The sequence below is a fragment of the Microcebus murinus genome, chromosome 10 (assembly GCF_040939455.1).
Source record: "Microcebus murinus isolate Inina chromosome 10, M.murinus_Inina_mat1.0, whole genome shotgun sequence".
Lineage (NCBI taxonomy): Eukaryota > Metazoa > Chordata > Mammalia > Primates > Cheirogaleidae > Microcebus > Microcebus murinus.
Window position 1 is genome coordinate 73,372,644 of NC_134113.1, and position 19,191 is coordinate 73,391,834.

Consider the following 19,191-nt stretch of genomic DNA (forward strand, 5'->3'; position numbering starts at 1 on the left):
CTGGCTCCACAACACGGGCCTGTCAGTCTGACCACTGCAACGGCCAGGAAGGGTCCCCACCCCTGCTCAATGTCTGGGTGGACATCTGCTTCTCTGACTCTCTCTTTTCTCTGCTTCCCTTTTTAAACAACCCCTAGACCTCTGATTATTGCAGTCTTGATATAGATAGTAATATTTTTCTTAAGAATATTGTACAGTCAAAACTGGCTGAGCTAGGCCAGGCACAGTGTCTCACACCCATAATCCCAGAACTTTGGGAGATCAATGTAGTAGGATCCCTTGAGGCCAGGGGTTCGAGAGCAGCCTGGGCAACATAGCGTTGAGACCCCCATCTCTCCAAAATCTAAAAAAATTAGCCAGTCATGGTGGTGCGTGCCTATAGTCCTTCCTAATCTGGAAGCTGAGCCAGGAGGACCACTTGAGCCTGGGAGTTGGAGGTTACAGGAACCTGTGACTGGGAGAGTAACCTCGAAGCAGATGTTAAAAAACAAAAAAACTGAGGTTAAGGTGAGTAATGAATGATTTTAATCACAGATCATTTAACCTTAAATAGCATAGAAATTCTTCTTGGTAAATGTGAACTACCAAGAAGGAAGTATAACTGTCAATAATTAATCAAATATTCAAAATGGCGGCTAAGGGGCAAAACCACCTCCACCACCTACTGACCTTTCAGTGAAATGGGAGTTGTGGATTTCAGAATTCAGAATCCTCTGTTCTTGTTCCCATGAATCTACCAATCTAGCTGCTTTCCAGCCCTAATCCTACTTGGTGTCTCTGGTTCTGGAAAGCTTCCCACTGGTTTCCACGTGCCAATATCCCAATTGTCCCTGTAGCTCTCTGCCCATGCTAGTCTGGCTCTTTCGCTGCATGCTCCTCCTCGGCTGGCCCTGCAGGACTGGAGCTGCCCCTCAGAACTCTATCCGCGCCTCTCTTCCTTCTTCCTCTACTTCATCTCACTCACTCCTGTGACTTCGGGGACTATTTATATATAATACAATTATCTGAAACCACACAATGTGTATAACCAGATCAAGACACATAGCAAAGGTTCCTCATTGTTCGTTTTCTTGCATTTGCATTAGTCAGTCCCGAGATTCAGAAGTGTATTTGCAGCTGCCTACTCAGTACCTTCACTTTGGTGTTACTTCCCTGTAACTCTACCTGCTCAAAACATTTTTTTTAAATCTCAAATCTTTATTCTCGTGACCTCTACCTGAGTTCATGGTATCACCATCCACCTGCTTTCCCAAGGTGAAACTTTGGAAGCCACCATGGATGTGAAACTCTACTGGCCAAATTATACTGATGACTACGTAATAGTAATTGTCAATAATATGCAAGGGAAAATTGCAAGGTTGGTTGATAAATAAGCCTGACAAATAACTTATGCAGGTGGCATGATTGGAAAGAAGAGTGAAAGGGAAGAATGAATGGGTTATGAGTGAGCCTTTATTTGTATGTGTATGTTATTTATGATTACAAATATGAAAATTTGATTAATTCTATTTTTCCCACTCTAAGTTCTATGAGGGTAGCACCCATATCTGTTTTGCTCATTGTTATATGCCTGGCACCTAGTACAGTGTCTCACATATAGTAGGTGCTCAGTAAACACTAGCTGAACACACAATTGATTTCTACTTCGATCAACTTCTATTGACTTACAGAATGCCAATAGACAATATGCTTCTAATAGGACCACAAAAACTAAAAAATGTCTAGTGGAACAAACAGGACTTTTTCAGCTTATCTGTTGAGTCTTCGGTTCACCATTTCATCAGAAATTTCTCTATCTCACTAGATCAAAGATTATGATTATGATAATGATGTTCACCTCAGCAAAATTAAACTGGCGTCAAGGGCCACTTATTATTTTAAAAGCCCTTAGGATTAAACAATTCTCAAAAGTCTCTGATAGATATCAAATTTCCTGGCCATCAATTGATCAGGAAGGTATGATACAAGCAGAGAGGTCTAATCAAGATCTTTGAATTAAAAAAAAAAAAAAAAAAGCCGGGCATGGTGGCTCACGCCTATAATCCTAGCACTTTGGGAGGGTGAGGTGGGACAGAATGCTCAAGGTCAGGAGTTCGAAACCAGCCTGAGACCCCATCTCTACCAAAAATAGAAATAAATTAATTGACCAACTAAAAATAAATATACAAAAAATTAGCTGGGCATGGTGGTGCATGCCTGTAGTCCCAGCTACTCGGGAGGCTGAGGCAGTAGGATCGCTGAGCCCCGGAGATTGAGGTTGCTGTGAGCCAGGCTGACGCCACGGCACTCACTCTGGCCTGGGCAACAAAAGTGAGACTCTGTCTAAAAAAAAAAAAAAAAAAAAAAAAAAATACCAAAAACAAACAAAAAACAGAGAAAACTTCTTTGAAAGCATTCCACCCAAACACCCATTGAAGGAAATGGCTCTCAATTCCCTATGACCAAAGCTGACAATTCAGACTGAGTAAAGATAAATATTATATTAATAATATATGTACAAGAATGAATGTACATATAAATATATTGTCATGATATACAAATATACAGACAACAGAAACAGAAATCTGCTATCTTCTGGCACTTTATCCTAAGCCTTTTTCCTTAAAACCCTGCATTTACAGAAATAATATTCATTCCAGACTTAACAACAACAAACTTCCTCTCCCTAACCCTTCAAATCTAACTGATAATCAAATTCATTCAATTTAGTCCTCTAAGATTCAGCTTGAAAACTGCTATCACTGTGTAAAGTTACTGGCTCTCTGTTGCAAATGCATTCTGCACATTATCATGTATTATAATAAAGTATTATAATTATTTTACCATCTCCCCCTTCCTTCTCTCTTCTGGGACCAGCAGCTAATTAAAGATTTTCAGGATCTCCTGTTGACCAACTGGGCTTAACACAGTACCTGATAACTTCACTGATACTCAACAAATCCTAAATCAAAAGAAAGAAGAAACAGGATTTGGGGACATGAACATAGGATTTTGATAGCAAAGATGAACCTTTTTTTTTTTTTTTTTGAGACAATGTCTCACTTTTTCTCCCAGGCTGGAGTCCAGTGGTGTCATCATAGCTCACAGCAACCTCAAACTCCTGGGCTCAAGCGATCCTCCTGCCTCAGCCTCCTGAGCAGCTGGGACTACAGGCCCGCCAATTTTTTCTTTTTTGTAGAGATGGGGTCTTGCTCTTGCTCAGGCTGGTCTGGAACTCCTGGCCTCAAGCAATCTCCTGCCTTGGCCTCTCAGAGTGCTAGGATTACAGGCGTGAACTCTTTCATTCCTCCTACTTTTTGTATCTTTCTGTGGCTTTTCCTCTACCATGTTTGGTCACATCTACATCGTTATCTTGTGTCACAGAGCTTTCCTCATGATGTCAGTGATGCCTAGTTGTGGGCACTTGCATGGTCGTACTTAACATTATGGCTCGTTTACTTCCTTCCTCACTCTGTCCCTTATCAAAAGCAAAGACCACAACATGTAGGAGTTCAACACAAAGTGCTAAAATATGCAGAGATAATATATGCATAATGGTTTTTGTTGTTGTTTTTGGGAGACAGAGTCTCACTCTGTTGCCTGGGCTAGAGTGCCGTGGCATCAGCCTAGCTCACAGCAACCTCAAACTCCTGGGGTCAAGCAATCCTCCTGCCTCAGCCTCCCGAGTAGCTGGGACTACAGGCACGCGCCACCATGCCCGGCTAATATTTTCTATATATTTTTAGCAGGCCAATTAATGCCTTTCTATTTTTAGTAGAGACGGGGTCTCGCTCTTGCTCAGGCTGATTTTGAACCCCTGACCTTGAGTGATCCGCCTGCCTCGGCCTCCCAGAGTTCTAGGATTACAGCCACCACGCCCAGCCTGCATAATGGTATTGATTATAACATTGACAAGAATTAAAGAATATTGCTTTCAAGAAACTCTGGTTTCTATGCTTAAGTATATTATTCAGCCGTCCAGAAAGAGCCAACTCTTTCCCAGATAAGAGACAATGGCACTTGCCCCCACCCATACTAATGCCATTGGTATCTGTCCACCAAAGTATTAATAAATGGATGATTTCATATTTGAATATAAAAAAGAGGGAAGCTCTGTGCTCTGAGGTGACTGATAATGAGGTTTTGCTCTCCGATGGGGTTATTAGAAAAGTGAGGGAGAGAAAGTGCTTCTGAGTAGTTTGGATTAATATTTGAATCTTAATCTTTATGAGGGAAATGGGCTTAACTTGCTATATAAAAGATTTCAGCAGGTAATGGATTTTTTGACATTGTTATGCATGTTTCATAGATAGTATATTAACCTGCCTGGATTAATGAAAGCAATTACCAAGTGTTGTTACTGTAAGTGAAATAGTTCCACTATATAACACGTCCTGGTGATTCTTCATTTAGCACAGATGAAGTCAGAGGCTATCTGACAAAATGTTTCTTGTGTCTAAGGAGGTATATCTTGCTGGTTTAAACCATAATCTTTGGCATTCACGCCCAGTATCGACTTATACTTTTTGTACACTCATAACAACTTAAGCAAAAACATTTTTCATGAGAAAGGAGAAGTCTTATATTTTGCTAGCAAAAAAGCCACTGTCCTATTGTGATGTGCTAATATTCACTTTGGGAAGAATAATTTTATGAACTCAAGTCTCTATATATGCAATTCAACACTGTGGATTCAAAGATGGTCACAACAATCTATTTACATGTAAAATTAGGAAGGATTAAAGAACTAATTATAAAAGACAATTTTTGTCGTTTTTTTCCCCATACTTACTTTCTTCCCTACCCTCAGGGAAGAATTCCTTAAAGATTATGTACAAGAGGGTAGGGAAGAATTTCTTAAAGAAAGCAGAAAAAGGCCGGGCACGGTGGCTCACGCCTGTAATCCTAGCACTCTGGGAGGCTGAGGTGGGTGGATCGCTCAAGGTCAGGAGTTCAAAACCAGCCTGAGCAAGAGAGAGGCCCCCATCTCTACTATAAATAGAAAGATATTAATTGGCCAACTAAAAATATATGGAAAAAATTAGCCGGGCATGGTGGTACATGTCTGTAGTCCCAGCTACTTGGGAGGCTGAGGCAGGAGGATTGCTTGAGCCCAGGAGTTGGAGGTTGCTGTGAGCTAGGCTGATGACACTCACTCTAGCCTGGGCAACAAAACGAGACTCAAAAAAAAGAAGAAAGAAAAAGAAACCAGAAAAATATCACATCTGTAATTCTAGCATTTTGGGAGGCCAAGACAGGAGGATCACCTGAGGCTAGGAGTTGGAGACCAGACTAGCAACAGTGAGACTCCATCTCGATAAAAATAATAGGAAAATGAGCTGGGCATGGGGGCATACACCTGTAGGCCCAGCTCCTTGGGAGGCTGAGGCAGAAGGATCACTTGAGCCCAGGAGTTAGAGGTTGCAATGAGCTACGATGAAGCCACTGCACTCTAGCCCAGGCAAGAGAGCAAGTCCCTGTCTCGAAAAAAAGGAGGCACAAAAATACATGAACAAAGGGAAAATTAATAAGTCAAATACATTAACTACATTAAAATTAGGAATTTTATCAAAGGATGGCACATAAAGAGTGGACTGTGTAGAAGAAGATACTTGAAACACATATAAATGATAAAGGAGATAGGGTCCAGAATAAGTATGAAGAACTCCTAGCGACCATTAAACAAAGACAGGTAACCTCATATTTGACATGGCTAAAGACTTAAATAGGCATTTCATAAATTAGGAAATCCAAATAAATGTATGAAAAGTCGCTCAACCAGGGAAATACAAATCATGGCTATAATAGAATACCATTATACATCCACCAGATCATCAAAACTTTAAAATCTGACGATATCCAATGATGGTGAGGATTAGAGAATGCTCAGGTAGGTATATCAATCGGTATGATCGCTTTGGAAAACACAGTAAGGCTAAAGACAGCCATGATCTATCTACACCACCATGATTACACTCATAGAAATTCAGAAATATGTTCACCAGCTAATAGAAAAATGTTCATAGCGGCACTGTTCATAATAGTCCACACGATAAAAGCAATCCAAAGTCCATCAACCGAAAAATGGGTGCATTGTGGCACAGTCATACAATGGAATACTATACAGTAATGAAATAACTACTGCTGTATACAACGACCTAGAGAATCTCACAAAAAATGCTAAACAAAAGTAGTAAAGCATGAAAGAAAATATGCATTATTCCATTCATGCAAAGTTCAAAAACTGACAAAAACTAGATGGTGTGCGCTAACACTATAAAAGAAAATCAGGAAAATTATGATGACAAAATTGTGCACATTGGACAGGGAGAGCTTCCACAGTGAGGGCGCAAAGGAAGATTCTGGGGTGCTTATAATATTTTATTTCCTTCACCTGGGTGGTGGTTACATGAATAGCAGCTTTATATTAATTGTAAAACTGTGCATTCACGTTTGTGTACTTCTGTAATATGGTATATTTCATGGTTTGATGTTTTTTTAAAAAGGTTATAGTTAGATTTCAGTTTCTTGAGCAAAAATAAAAAAAAAAAGAGAATAAGTAAAAAAAAAGTTTAATAAAAAAATCTTAAAAAATAAAAAGTCTTGTAGAGACATAAGACTACATGGTCTGGTAATAGAATGGGAGGAGACAGATAAAAAACGAAAAATATAATCAGCAGGTAATAAATGTTATAAAGAAAAATAAAGCAGGATAAGAGGGATGGGTTAAGTAGAGAGAACGATTTAATGGCCCGTAGAATCAGTGTCTCCACCGTTAAGCCTCATGGAGTGCTGCTGTGGACAAAGCAAAGGCAATGAAAATTGACAGCACAGTGAAATTTCAAATTGTGCCACATGCAAGATTTCATAAAGTGCACAAAAGATGGCTCCAATAACACCCAGAGTCCCTGACAGATAAATATTTGGCAGCGTTAGACTGTTAACAATTGAAGAAAAGAAAATAAGAAAGGCTGTCTATATTCTGGGTGCTTCACGAAACAATAATCTCAAACCTCAAACATGGTTTGAGGTTCTCTTTATAAGAATGGTTTAAGAGTCAGATGTGAAATGAAGGATGTGCCGTAAATGATATTAAATCATTTTAAATATGAAGAATGAGTTATTTTCATAACCATATTTCATATGTTCACATACTTTAACAATTTCCATCAATCCTTTTTTCTCACTATTTATTATCAAGTGTTAATCCCCATTTTAAGTGAATTCATTTTGCCTTGACTTTTTCTGTATATCAGTTGTTCTCAGATAATAAAAGTTCTTAAGATTTTAAGACTCGATTTTAAGCTGTAATGTTACATCTCCTATTTATTTATTTATTTATATTAGGTTGAACCATATGGAACTGCAAGATTCTATCATTTTTGATCTATGAAAATCACAATTTTATATGATGCATCCTATTTTTTTTTTAATTTATTTTATCATTTGTTTTTCTTTTTTGAGACAGAGTCTGGCTCTGTTGCCCAGGTTAGAGTGTCGTGGCGTCAGCCTAGCTCACAGCAACCTCAAACTCCTGGGCTCAAGCGATCCTCCTGTCTCAGCCTCCAGAGTAGCTGGGACTACAGGTATGCGCCACCATGCCCGGCTAATTTTTCTATATATTTTTAGCTGGCCAATTAATTTCTTTCTATTTTTAGTAGAGACGGGGTCTCACTCTTGCTCAGGCTGGTTTCAAACTCCCTACCTTAAAGAGCTGACCCTGGCTGGACACAGTGGCTCACGCCTCTAATTCTAGACAGGGGTCCTCAAACTTTTAAAACAGGGGGCCCGTTAACTGTCCCTCAGACCGTTGGAGGGCCGTTGGAGAGTGCGGTGCACATTCCACACATGCGCACTGTGGGCCGGGACCAGTTGGCTGCTAAGCAGGACAGGCAGTGGCGGCAAAAACACCCGGTGGGCCGGATAAATGTCCTCGGTGGGCCGCGTGTGGCCCGCAGGCCGTAGTTTGAGGATCCCTGTTAGCACTTTGGGAGGCCAAGGCAAAAGGATGGCTTGAGACCAACCTGGGCAACAGCAAGATCTTATCTCTACAAAAAAATTAAAAATTAGCCTGGGGTGGTGGCACGTGCCTGTAGTCTCTCAGTTACTTGGAAGGATGAGGTGGGAGGACTGCTTGAGTTCAGGAGTTCAAGGCCACAGTGAGCTATGATTTGTGCCACTACATTCCAGCCTGGGTGACAGAGTGAGATCCTGTTTCTAAAAAAAAATTTTTTTAAAGAGCTGACCCTTGTGCAGAACAAAGTGAAGGGACCTATTTTTCATTATAATTTTTCCTCCCTATTTAAAAGGAATCCACGATCTTCTCGTCTGTTCAGCAAAATGTAAAACATTGGGATTTATACCTTTTTTAAAAAATAGACTGTGATTTTAGCTCATACACTCAGCAAACATTTGTAGATCACCTACCATGTGCTAGGCCCTGGGGAGAGACAAAAACAAGTAAGACACTCCCTTAAGAAGCTGACAGAGAATGGGAAATAAAAAAAAAGGTTAGAGGCCGGGCGCTGTGGCTCACGCCTGTAATCCTAGCTCTTGGGAGGCCGAGGCGGGCGGATTGCTCAAGGTCAGGAGTTCGAAACCAGCCTGAGCAAGAGCGAGACCCCGTCTCTACTATAAATAGAAAGAAATTAATTGGCCAACTGATATATATATAAAAAATTAGCCGGGCATGGTGGCACATGCCTGTAGTCCCAGCTACCCGGGAGGCTGAGGCAGAAGGATCGCTTGAGCCCAGGAGTCTGAGGTTGCTGTGAGCTAGGCTGACGCCACGGCACTCATACTAGCCTGGGCAACAAAGCGAGACTCTGTCTCAAAAAAAAAAAAAAAAAAAAAAGGTTAGAAAACCACTGTGTACAGGATACCATGGTAAATGCTATTCAAAAAGTATGTCCAGGCCGGGCGCGGTGGCTCACGCCTGTAATCCTAGCTCTCTGGGAGGCCGAGGCAGGCGGATTGCTCAAGGTCAGGAGTTCAAAACCAGCCTGAGCAAGAGCGAGACCCCGTCTCTACTATAAATAGAAAGAAATTAATTGGCCAACTGATATATATATAAAAAATTAGCCGGGCATGGTGGCGCATGCCTGTAGTCCCAGCTACCCGGGAGGCTGAGGCAGAAGGATCGCTCGAGCCCAGGAGTTTGAGGTTGCTGTGAGCTAGGCTGACGCCATGGCACTCACTCTAGCCTGGACAACAAAACGAGACTCTGTCTCAAAAAAAAAAAAAAAAAAAGTATGTCCAAAAAGAGAAGCCTCTAAATCAGATTTCTCACTGGGCACTAGAAATGCAGAATGTTGGTTTTGCCATATTTTGCCATACACTTTTGGCTTAATAACAAAAACACAACAAACTGGTAAAAGGCAGACAACAGGACAAAAAAGAAAATCAGAAATATAAATTCTGAATAAACTATAAACCAGATAATGAGGCCTTGAATAATTCTATTTTCTTAATTTTTAAGTTGGTATCTTATAAAACAGGGAGCTTAACACTAAAACGCTGTCTTGTTTGAATTATAAATCGTCACTTTAAAACAGCAGATGGTGCACCTTATGTTCACAGAAGGAACGCCAACGGCTCAAAAAGGTAACCACTCGGCCAAAGAGAAAGAAGCAAAACAGAAAACCGTGGTTCTGAACTTTTATCCCCTTGAAGAGGTTAACAGATGATTGAATTTGAGAGATTTTTACAGAATTAGATTGTAACTATTGTAAAGCCCTCATATGTGCTGGGTCATGCAAACATGTACCTTCTACAGAAGATTTCAATTACACTGGAAAATTCTGAGGTTCCAATCACAGAATTTGTCACCACATTCCTCTGGTATATAACATGTTCTTGAGGCAGTTATTGTCTTGTTGTTGTTGTTGTTCCACACTTAAGTATGTAACACAAACACTGTGAGAATGAGGAAATATGAGCAACGTTTTATTCATCCAAAGAAACTAAAACCCAACATTTTGCTTTTTGTTTGCAGATATGCTTCTTACGAATCTATAATCAAATAAACAGTCTGCCTAGAAAATAAAAAATCCTCTCACACTATGGCATTTCTTTCAATGGAGACACTGACATGTGGTTTGATAAGAAGGCAAAAATCACACCCCCAAAAAACAATGTGATAGAAGAGGAATTTTAAGTTGTTACACAATATGAAAAGGGTGTTCAACCTTATTAATAATTTTAAAATGTAAAATATCGTGGCATGCCATGTTTTACCTAGTCAATAAGCAAGGGTATTTTTAAAAAGAGCAGTAGACTTCTATTTCCTGTGTGTACATGCCAGTAACACCTGAGACCCCAAGTAGATTCCAGCATTTTTCATAATTTACATTTCTAATCACATGCTGATCCTACTAATACATCCTCAGAGCAAAAACTGATGTCAAAACGTCAAGCCTGGGAAGATTTCCAGCAAGAAATGAAAGTGCCATGAAATGGCTTTTTGGAAAACCAAAGACCATTTTGACTTGATTTACCAAACAGCTCATGATGAAATGACGCATTGTACCAATGAAATAACATTATTTCTATCCTCAAATTAAATATCCAAACCTTATATTATCATTCTTGAAGTTTCTTTGTACTCTGTCATGTAGTCAGAGACAAGAGCTTATGAATGCAGCTATACGTTTTCATAAAGAAGTAAAATCATCATACCAGAAAAATATTTGCTGATCAACTGCCCACTTGTGATTGCTATCTTAGCTTTTTCCTAGAATATATTCTTTCTCACTGAATTATTCAGTCAGAGTAGACTAGAAGCAAGGATGCTCAGCAAAAGTACAGGCAATGATAGAGAAATAACAGTTCAGAGATTACAATAGGGAAAGGAAAAAAAAAGAATATGCCATTGTTTCTAGATTCTTAGATTTGTGGCATGTGGGAGAGAAAAAGCACTATCTTCTACATAGGACTCAGGGGAAGCCAAATAAACTAAGTTGGAGAGATTGAAAGAATATTCCAGGAAGAGATTAAGATGCAGGGAAGTTATTATCAAAAAAGATAAGTGGAAAAAAAAAAAGATGCAGGGAAGTATGCCTACCCTGGAGAAGGGTACCAAACAGACAAGTAGAATGTTTGGAGGAGAGCAGGGGTGGGTGCAGGGAATGGATATGCAGAGGGAGGTTTGACTAGAGGAGGGAACACAAGCTTCTCTAAAAATGAAAAGAGAGGGGAAGAATAAAGGTTATTCAAATCTAGCCAGACACAGTGGCTTATGCCATCCAGCACTTTGAGAGGCCAAGGCGGAGGATCCCTTAAGGCCAGGAGTTCAAGACCAGCCTGGGTAACATAGCAAGATCCCATCTCAACAAAAAATTTTAAAACTAGCGAGGCATGATAGCACATTCCTGTAATCCCAGCTCCTCGGAAGGCTGAGGTGGGAAGATTGCTTGAGTCCAGGAGTTCCAGCCTGAGCAACAAAGTGAGACCCTGTCTCTATAAAGAAAAAAAAGAAAGAAAGAAAGAATATTCAAATCCAATTATAATAGTCTCATTTAGAGCCTTTCTTTTATTAGACCACAGTAAGAAAGTAGGAGACTTACAAAAATATTATATTCTTTTGTTGTTTTATTTTATTTTTAATTGATAAATAATATTTATAGAGTACAATGTGATGTTTGGATATATGTAACATTATAGAATGATGAATCAAGCTAATTAACATATCCATCACCTCACATACTTTTTTTGTGGTGCCAACCTTAAAAGCTAATCTTAGGCCTGGCACGGTAGCTCATGCCTGTAATCCTAGTACTCTGGGAGGCCAAGGCGGGAGAATAGCTCAAGGTCCGGGGTTAGAAACCAGCCTGAGCAAGAGCAAGACCCTGTCTCTACTAAAAATAGAAAGAAATTCATTGGCCAACTAAAAATATATAGAAAAAATTAGCCAGGCATGGTGGCACATGCCTGTAGTCCCAGCTACTCTAGAGGCTGAGACAGAAGGATTGCTTGAGCCCAGGAATTTGAGGTTGCTGTGAGCTAGGCTGATGCCACTGCACTCTAGCCTGGGCAACACAGTGAGACTCTGTCTCAAAAAAAAAAAAAAAAAAAGCTAATCTTAGCAATTTTGAAATATATATTACATTATTATTAACTATAGTCACCACAGATCTTGAAAACTTATTCCTCCTGTCTAAGTGAAACTTTGTACCCTTTGGCCGACATAAAAAATACGGAATGCTTCACATATTTGCACAGGGGCCATGCTAATCTTCTCTGTATCAATCCAATTTTAGTATATGTACTGCCCAAGTAAGCACAAGATGTTGTATTCTTGACTTTTAGATATTTCCTAAAATATTACACTTGTATAAAATTTTGCTGCCATGGGAGAAAAACCCTATCTTTTCAAGAGCACAGGAAGCCAGTGAAACAAGCAAGTCATTGGGAGCATAATTATAAACATTCAGCATTGTTTTGAACATGAGAAAAAGAAAAGCTTTTATCTAATAGTTTTTCATCATCTCAGGAAAGAAGAATTCATCTGCTATTTATTTTCAGGGAAACAACAGTGCTTTTTGGAAGAAGCCCAGAGGATCCTGCTGTTAAATCAAGACCCATGCAGGAAAAAAAATTTATCTCCTCCACAATAACATGGCATGGAACACAAAGGCAGTGGTACTTCTCCAGCAGGGAGAAGGCCCCCTCAAGACAGGGACTCCTGCCGGCTGACTTAATTACAGCACAGCAAGAGAATCCACTACAAAGACAGTAGCAACTGAACAGAGGACAGCTGAGACCCTTCCTAGGTGCACAGACAGATGGCTCCACTTTCTTGTTACTGGTATAAGATCTTCTAGAAAACTCTGAATATGAACACATGCCAACAAGTTTTCTGCTACCAGCATTTTTTAAAAGCTCTGTGCCCACCATATGCTAGAAAGTTATCCTGAATGTGACAGTCAATCAGCAAGTATTTACTGAGCCTTGACTATGAGCAAGAGATAAGGAAAGGGCCTAAACCAGCTTATCATCTAGTTTAGGGATATGGATTAAACTGATTTGATTTAAGGGCTTTTCACTTTTCCATCATACTTCACACCCCAAAAAAAGTAGAGGAGTCCAAGTGCCATGGCTCACGCCTATCTATAATCCCAGCACTTGGGAAGGCCAAGGTGGGGGGATTGTTTGAGACCAGGAGTTTGAGACCAGCCTGGGCAACATAGCAAGACCCTGTCTCTACGAAGGAATGTTAAAAAATAGGCTGGGCATGGTGCTCCATGCCTGTAGTCCTAGCTACTCAGGAGGCTGAAGAGGAGGCTACTTGATAGAGCCCAGGAGATTGAGGCTGCAGTAAACCACTGCACTCTAGCCTAGACAACAGAATGAGACCCTGTCTCGAAGAAAAAAAAAAAAAAGTAGAGGAAAGGCCATAAAACCACTGACTTGCAAATTTTCGGAGACAGTAACAAACACAAATTTACGGAAACAGAGTAAGGCCACATAAGAAATCTGGCTTTATACACAGGGCTGATACAATGAAACCCATTCAGCAGCAAAGGTAACAAAGTTTTTAAAGCAGTCACCACAGCAACCACAAAGACAGGGGCACAAAACAGATAATTAGCCCCCCCAAATAGTAAAGTCATAACACAGTTGCTAAATAATAGCATGAGCAAATTCTATCTTGTAAAAATGTTTAAAGAAAATTTAAATTTCCTTACAAACTTGTAACAAAAGGGAAGCTTTTACTCTCATACTGTTTTATGAAGTTAATATACATGCAGCTTTTCTGCATACAAACTCTACTTTCCTGGTCACTTTAAAGGATATGACTTAATCAGAATCACAAAATTTTTCATTCTTATGTGAGAACAGACAATAATACTAACTAAACAATTTAGAGTTAATTTATAATTTCAATAGCACATACATGTTATAGCAAGTGTTACAGCGACTGACCCAGGAGAGGACTGGGTGGCACACAGAGAGTCGGAGAATCAGTCTTTATTTCACGCTGGCGGCTCAGAGGGGCAGGCCACCAAATTCTGATCACCACTTCCTTGTTCTCCTCCAGTCTTATACATTTCTTGGGGTTACACACAACCAATCAACTGTGAGCGTAAGGAGTTGTCCAATCAGCGGTGGGATTCAAAAGCGACCAATCAGTAGTAGGATTGAAAGAGCACCCAACCAGCAATAAGCATACATCCATCCAATCGGCAGGGGGCTATGCATATGTCGCACCTCCTCTGGGGCCCCAGGGACTTTTCCCCATCACACACACACATATACACGGATTGTGCCTCAATTCACGGTGGGGATATATCCAGATAAATCCATCGTAACTTGAAAATATCATTAGGTCAAAACTACATTTAATACACCTAACCTATCAACTATCATAGCTTAGCCTAGCCTACCTTAAACATGCTCTTCAGTTGAGCAAAATAATTTAACACAAAGCCTATTTTATAATAAAGTGTTGAATAGCTCATGTAATTTGTTAAATACTGTACTGAAAGTGAGAAACAGAATGGTTATATGGGCACTCAAAGTATGGTTTCTATTGTATTACTTTCACTCTATTGTAAAGTTGAAAAATCTTAAATTGAACCATTGTTAAGTCAGGGATCATCTGTAAATATATATAAATACACACATACATATTCATATTTAATATTCATAACTCTATGAACTAAAAATGTACCACTTACTGAGTTTGAATGAGTTAATATATGTAAGACACTTGGTGAATTGCTTAACACAACTAGCACCATGTAAATAGCTTGCTATTACTTCTGCCATTACAGTACTATCAATTGTTGTTCTTGACATTATTGTTAAAAATTCAGTACAAGTTTTGAAGTCATGTTGCATTACACAAGTTTTGGCTCCATTACTAGATAAATTAATTTACCTATGCCTCAATTTTCTCATATAGCAATGGCAATAATAAAAATATCGACTTGATAGGCTATTTAGGCATACGCAATATGGTATATTAAATATTTAGCACAATACCCAGTATATGGTAAGCAGTGAACACACACTAGCTATTTTCAAAGTGTATATATTTGGCTTTGGTCTCCTGGCCAGTAAATAGAGAATGTGAATTAAAGCCTAGGTCTTCTGATAAAGTTTGGAGCACTTTCTACAGCCATGCTGCTGGGAAACATACAAAAAGAGGCCATTTAACCAAATTGATACAACTAAATATTATTATAATACAGTAACAAAAAGTAACATTGGCTGCACATGCTGACACCAAATGCCAAAGGCTTTATATGATGTCAGAAAAAAAGGCCAGGTGTTCTGGTAGAATATACACCACAAAACATTTCACCTTGTTCTCTTTTTTCTGCCACGACTTTTTTTTCTTTGTAAAAGATTATATATATGAGTAACAAATTACTATAGGAAATATCTGAGAGTAATATTTTGGATCACAAAAGCAAAATAATTTCACAAAACATCTAACTTTAAACTTCTTTAAAATAACTTTAAAATTCTAAATATTCAGTGAAAACCTGAGTCATGCTAAACCAAAACAATGTTTTAGCTCCAGGTATTAACAGCTATTTCTGCAGCCATAAGCAAAGCTGATCATGAGGCTCCCAAATAAGGATCTAGGTTAGAAAAAACTGCCCTCTTGATTCTTAAGAATGTTCAACTCTTGCCAGCTGTGGTGGCTCATGCCTGTAATCTTAGCACTCTGGGAGGCCGAGGTGGAAGGATCGTTTGAGCTCAGGAGTTTGAGACCAGCATGAGCAAGAGCAAGACCCCATCTCTACAAAAAAGAAAAAATTAGCCAGGTATGGTGGTGCACACCTGTAGTCTCAGCTACTCAGGAGGCTGAGATAGGAGGATGGTGTGAGCCCAGGAATTTGAGGTTGCAGTGAGCTATGATGATGCCACTGCACTCTAGCCTAGCCCAGGGTAAGAGTCTCAACAACAACAACAAAAAGAATATTCAGGCCGGGTGCGGTGGCTCATGTCTGTAATCCTAGCATTCTGGGAAACTGAGGCAGGGGGATCGCTCAAGATCAGAAGTTCAAAACCAGCCTGAGCAACAGCGAGACCTCGTCTCTACTAAAAATAGAAAGAAATTAATTGGCCAACTAAAAAAAAATATATATGTGTGTATATATATATATATATATATATATATATACACACATTAGCAGGGCATGGTGGCACATGCCTGTAGTCCCAGCTACTCGGGAGGTTGAGGCAGCAGGATTGCTTGAGCCCAGGAGTTTGAGGTTGCTGTGAGCTAGGCTGACGCCACAGCACTCACTCTAGCCTGGACAACAGAGCGAGACTCTGTCTCAAAAAAAAGAATATTCAACTCTAGCATAAAATGATCCAGGTGAGTATGGATGGACATCCTTCTAGAAAGATTAGAGGCTGAACATCTGTGGAAAGGGACGGAAGGAGATGCCCAGTCATCTCCCTTTTCTCTCTATTCTCTCTCCCTTCACTCTCAAAAATCACTCATTAATAATTCATTTATTTATCAACAGGTCACGCCAGTACCCTGAATGGTGACTCAGGACACCACCCTGGGGCTCCACTGCTGCAATCTTGCTCACTTGGCCTCTCTGCAGCCCCTCAACCTACTTGTGCTGCACTGTTGTCTATAGCTAGATGGAACTTGTCTGTTTCCCACCCGCCTTCCAGCCCCTTGCTTACCGTACCCTGAGAGTGATGCAGCCAGAGGCACCTCAGTGTCACCTCAAGAGCCCAGGCCCTGGATTTGGCCCATCAAAGAGGTTAGGATCCTCATTTTCCACATTTGGGTGATGTTGGAGGAATACCCTCCAGCCCACCACTCCCATTCCTTTTTGCTTCTGGTTTTGAGCTCTGGACCAGGGCCTTGGTACTGGTCAGTTTTTTTTTTTGTTATTGTTGTTGTTATTGGTTTGTTTATTTACTTGGCTCTTTTTTTTTTTGAGACAGAGTCTCACTCTATCACCTGGCTAGAGTGCAGGTGCAGTGGTGCCATTGTAACTCACTGGAACTTCAAACTCCTGGGCTCAAGCAATCCTCCTGCCTCAGCCTCCCAAGTAGCTGGGACTACAAGTGTGCACCATGATGCCTGGCTAATTTTTTCTATTTTTAGTAGAGACAGAGTCTCACTCTTGCTCAAGCTGGTCTCAAACTCCTGAGCTCAAGCGATCCTCCCTCCTCAGCCTTCCAGAGTGCTAGGATTAGAGGCATGAGCCACTGTACCCAGCCTGCAATTTTTTTTTTTTTTAAGATACAGGGTCTCACTCTGTCACCCAGCCTGGAGTCCAGTGGTGTGATCACAGCTCACTGCAACCTTGATCTCTTGGGCTCAAGCAATACTCTGGCTTTAGCTTCCCAGGTAGCTGGGACTACAGAAATATGCTACCACCCTTATTTAACAGTGTAACTTTCAGACGTTCTCAATATCTACAAAATGTCCGGTAAAGAAAGAGGAGGCTGGGTACAGTGGCTCATGCCTGTAATCTCAGTGCTTTCCAGGGCTGAGGCAATAGGATCACTTGAGGCCAGGAGTTTGACACCAGCAAGGCCACATGGCAAGACCTGTCTCTACCAAAAATAAAATATTTAGCAAGGCGTGACGACACACGCCTATAGTACCAGCTGCTTGGGAGGCTGAGGTGGGTGGAACGCTTGAGCCCAGGAGCTGGAGGCAGCAGTGAGCTATGATGACGCCACTGCACTTCAGCCTGGGCGACAGAGCAAGACCCTGTCACTAACAAAAAAAGGAAAAAAGATTTAAAAAAAGAAAGAAAGAAGCAGCCATGGTCCCTACCTTCTAAAAAGAAAAATGTCATGCTAGGTGCTTGGTCATATTAAGTTGAATAAGACACAAAATCTGGGGGAGAAAACAGACATGAAAATCAACAATCGCAGAACAGTGGAACATTTCAGTTGCCTCAGGTTTTACAGGAGAACATAGAGATACCTGCTAACCAGAGCTGAACGTGCACTTTTGGACAAGATTATATGCCAGGTGCTCCCGTATATACTATTTCATTCAAAAACAAACGTAGTCCTGTTTACTATTCCTATTCATCAGCAGAAGATGCACACTTTGAGATGTAAGAAGCAGAACCGAGAATGACAGCCCAGGGCTCTCTGTACTGCAGCACGATCCTCCTCCCATTCCTCTGCTTTCACCGTCTCCTTTTTCCTTGCTCCTTTATTCTTCCTCCCCAGAAGGACAAGAAAGTGTCGGCATCCTGATCAGAAGTCAAAACTCAAATGTCAACGGTAAGTGACAGAGGATGTAAAAGAGGGAAGTGGACAGCGGAAAGATGATATGGATGGGGTGGAATGGTGGACACTGTGGCAACTTAGTCATTCACGCCCTTTCTAGAGAATTCTATCAGCTCCTGCCCTCTGATGCCGTGAAGAAAGGTGGGCCCAAGGCTTTGTGAAATCTGTGGATTTTTTTTTTTTTAGAGTCCTGAAATCCAATACGATTCTCCCTATTGAAAAAAGCAGCTCCCTAAATCAAATGTTTCTAAATCACTGGGCTGCACGGTGGCCACGGGGTACCAGTTTGCAATCTCTGCTCCAGATGGAACGTGGCAAGGCTAACTCGAATTGCTCCCATCACTATGGTATTTCACCTACAGAGTTTAAAAACGAAGCAGTCATTGCAAAACAAACCACAGGACTGGCGCAACTGTCCTCATCAGGACTTTATTCTAATTCTGAGGTATTAAGGAGACAGGCACACTTAAAGACAGAGTCACAGTGCTGAAAGCAATTTTAACATCATCTGTTCCAGAATCCATCAAGGGCCTGACTCACTTCCTCAACATTCCTACCAAATAGCTTTTTGGCTTCTAACTTAAACATCATGATTAGCCAACGGAGAAGTCTCTCTCTCCTCAGATGACCTGCTAACTTCCACTCTGCTCTTAGTCTCTAAGGAAGGTCCTTTTTCATGTTAAAAGTTGAGCTCGGTATCCTTGTATCTGCTGCCCATCGGTCCCTGGCCCATTATACCTAGAACACAGTATTCCAGGCGCAATGAGCCAACATGAGCATCACATTCTGGACACTGTTTCTGTTAATGCAGACAAAGACCACATCGGCTTTTTACTCGGACTAGCACACGTGCCTCCCTGGCCCTCGGGGACCGTAGCATGATTTAGCAGTGCAAGTAAGTCAACAAAGGCTCACCACGCTGCACAGCAAAAGAGAGAGAGAGCTGTTATTTCTACTGTCACATTTTTTACTTTAATT

General features: G+C 40.6%; 1 protein-coding gene and 1 pseudogene across 8 annotated transcripts in view; both read right to left on the reverse strand.

The window, feature by feature from the left end:
* Positions 1-19,191, reverse strand: part of BICD1 (BICD cargo adaptor 1) — a 236,019-nt gene that overhangs the window by 196,220 nt on the left and 20,608 nt on the right. The window lies entirely within an intron of this gene.
* LOC142873554 (uncharacterized) lies at positions 12,167-12,260 on the reverse strand (annotated as a pseudogene).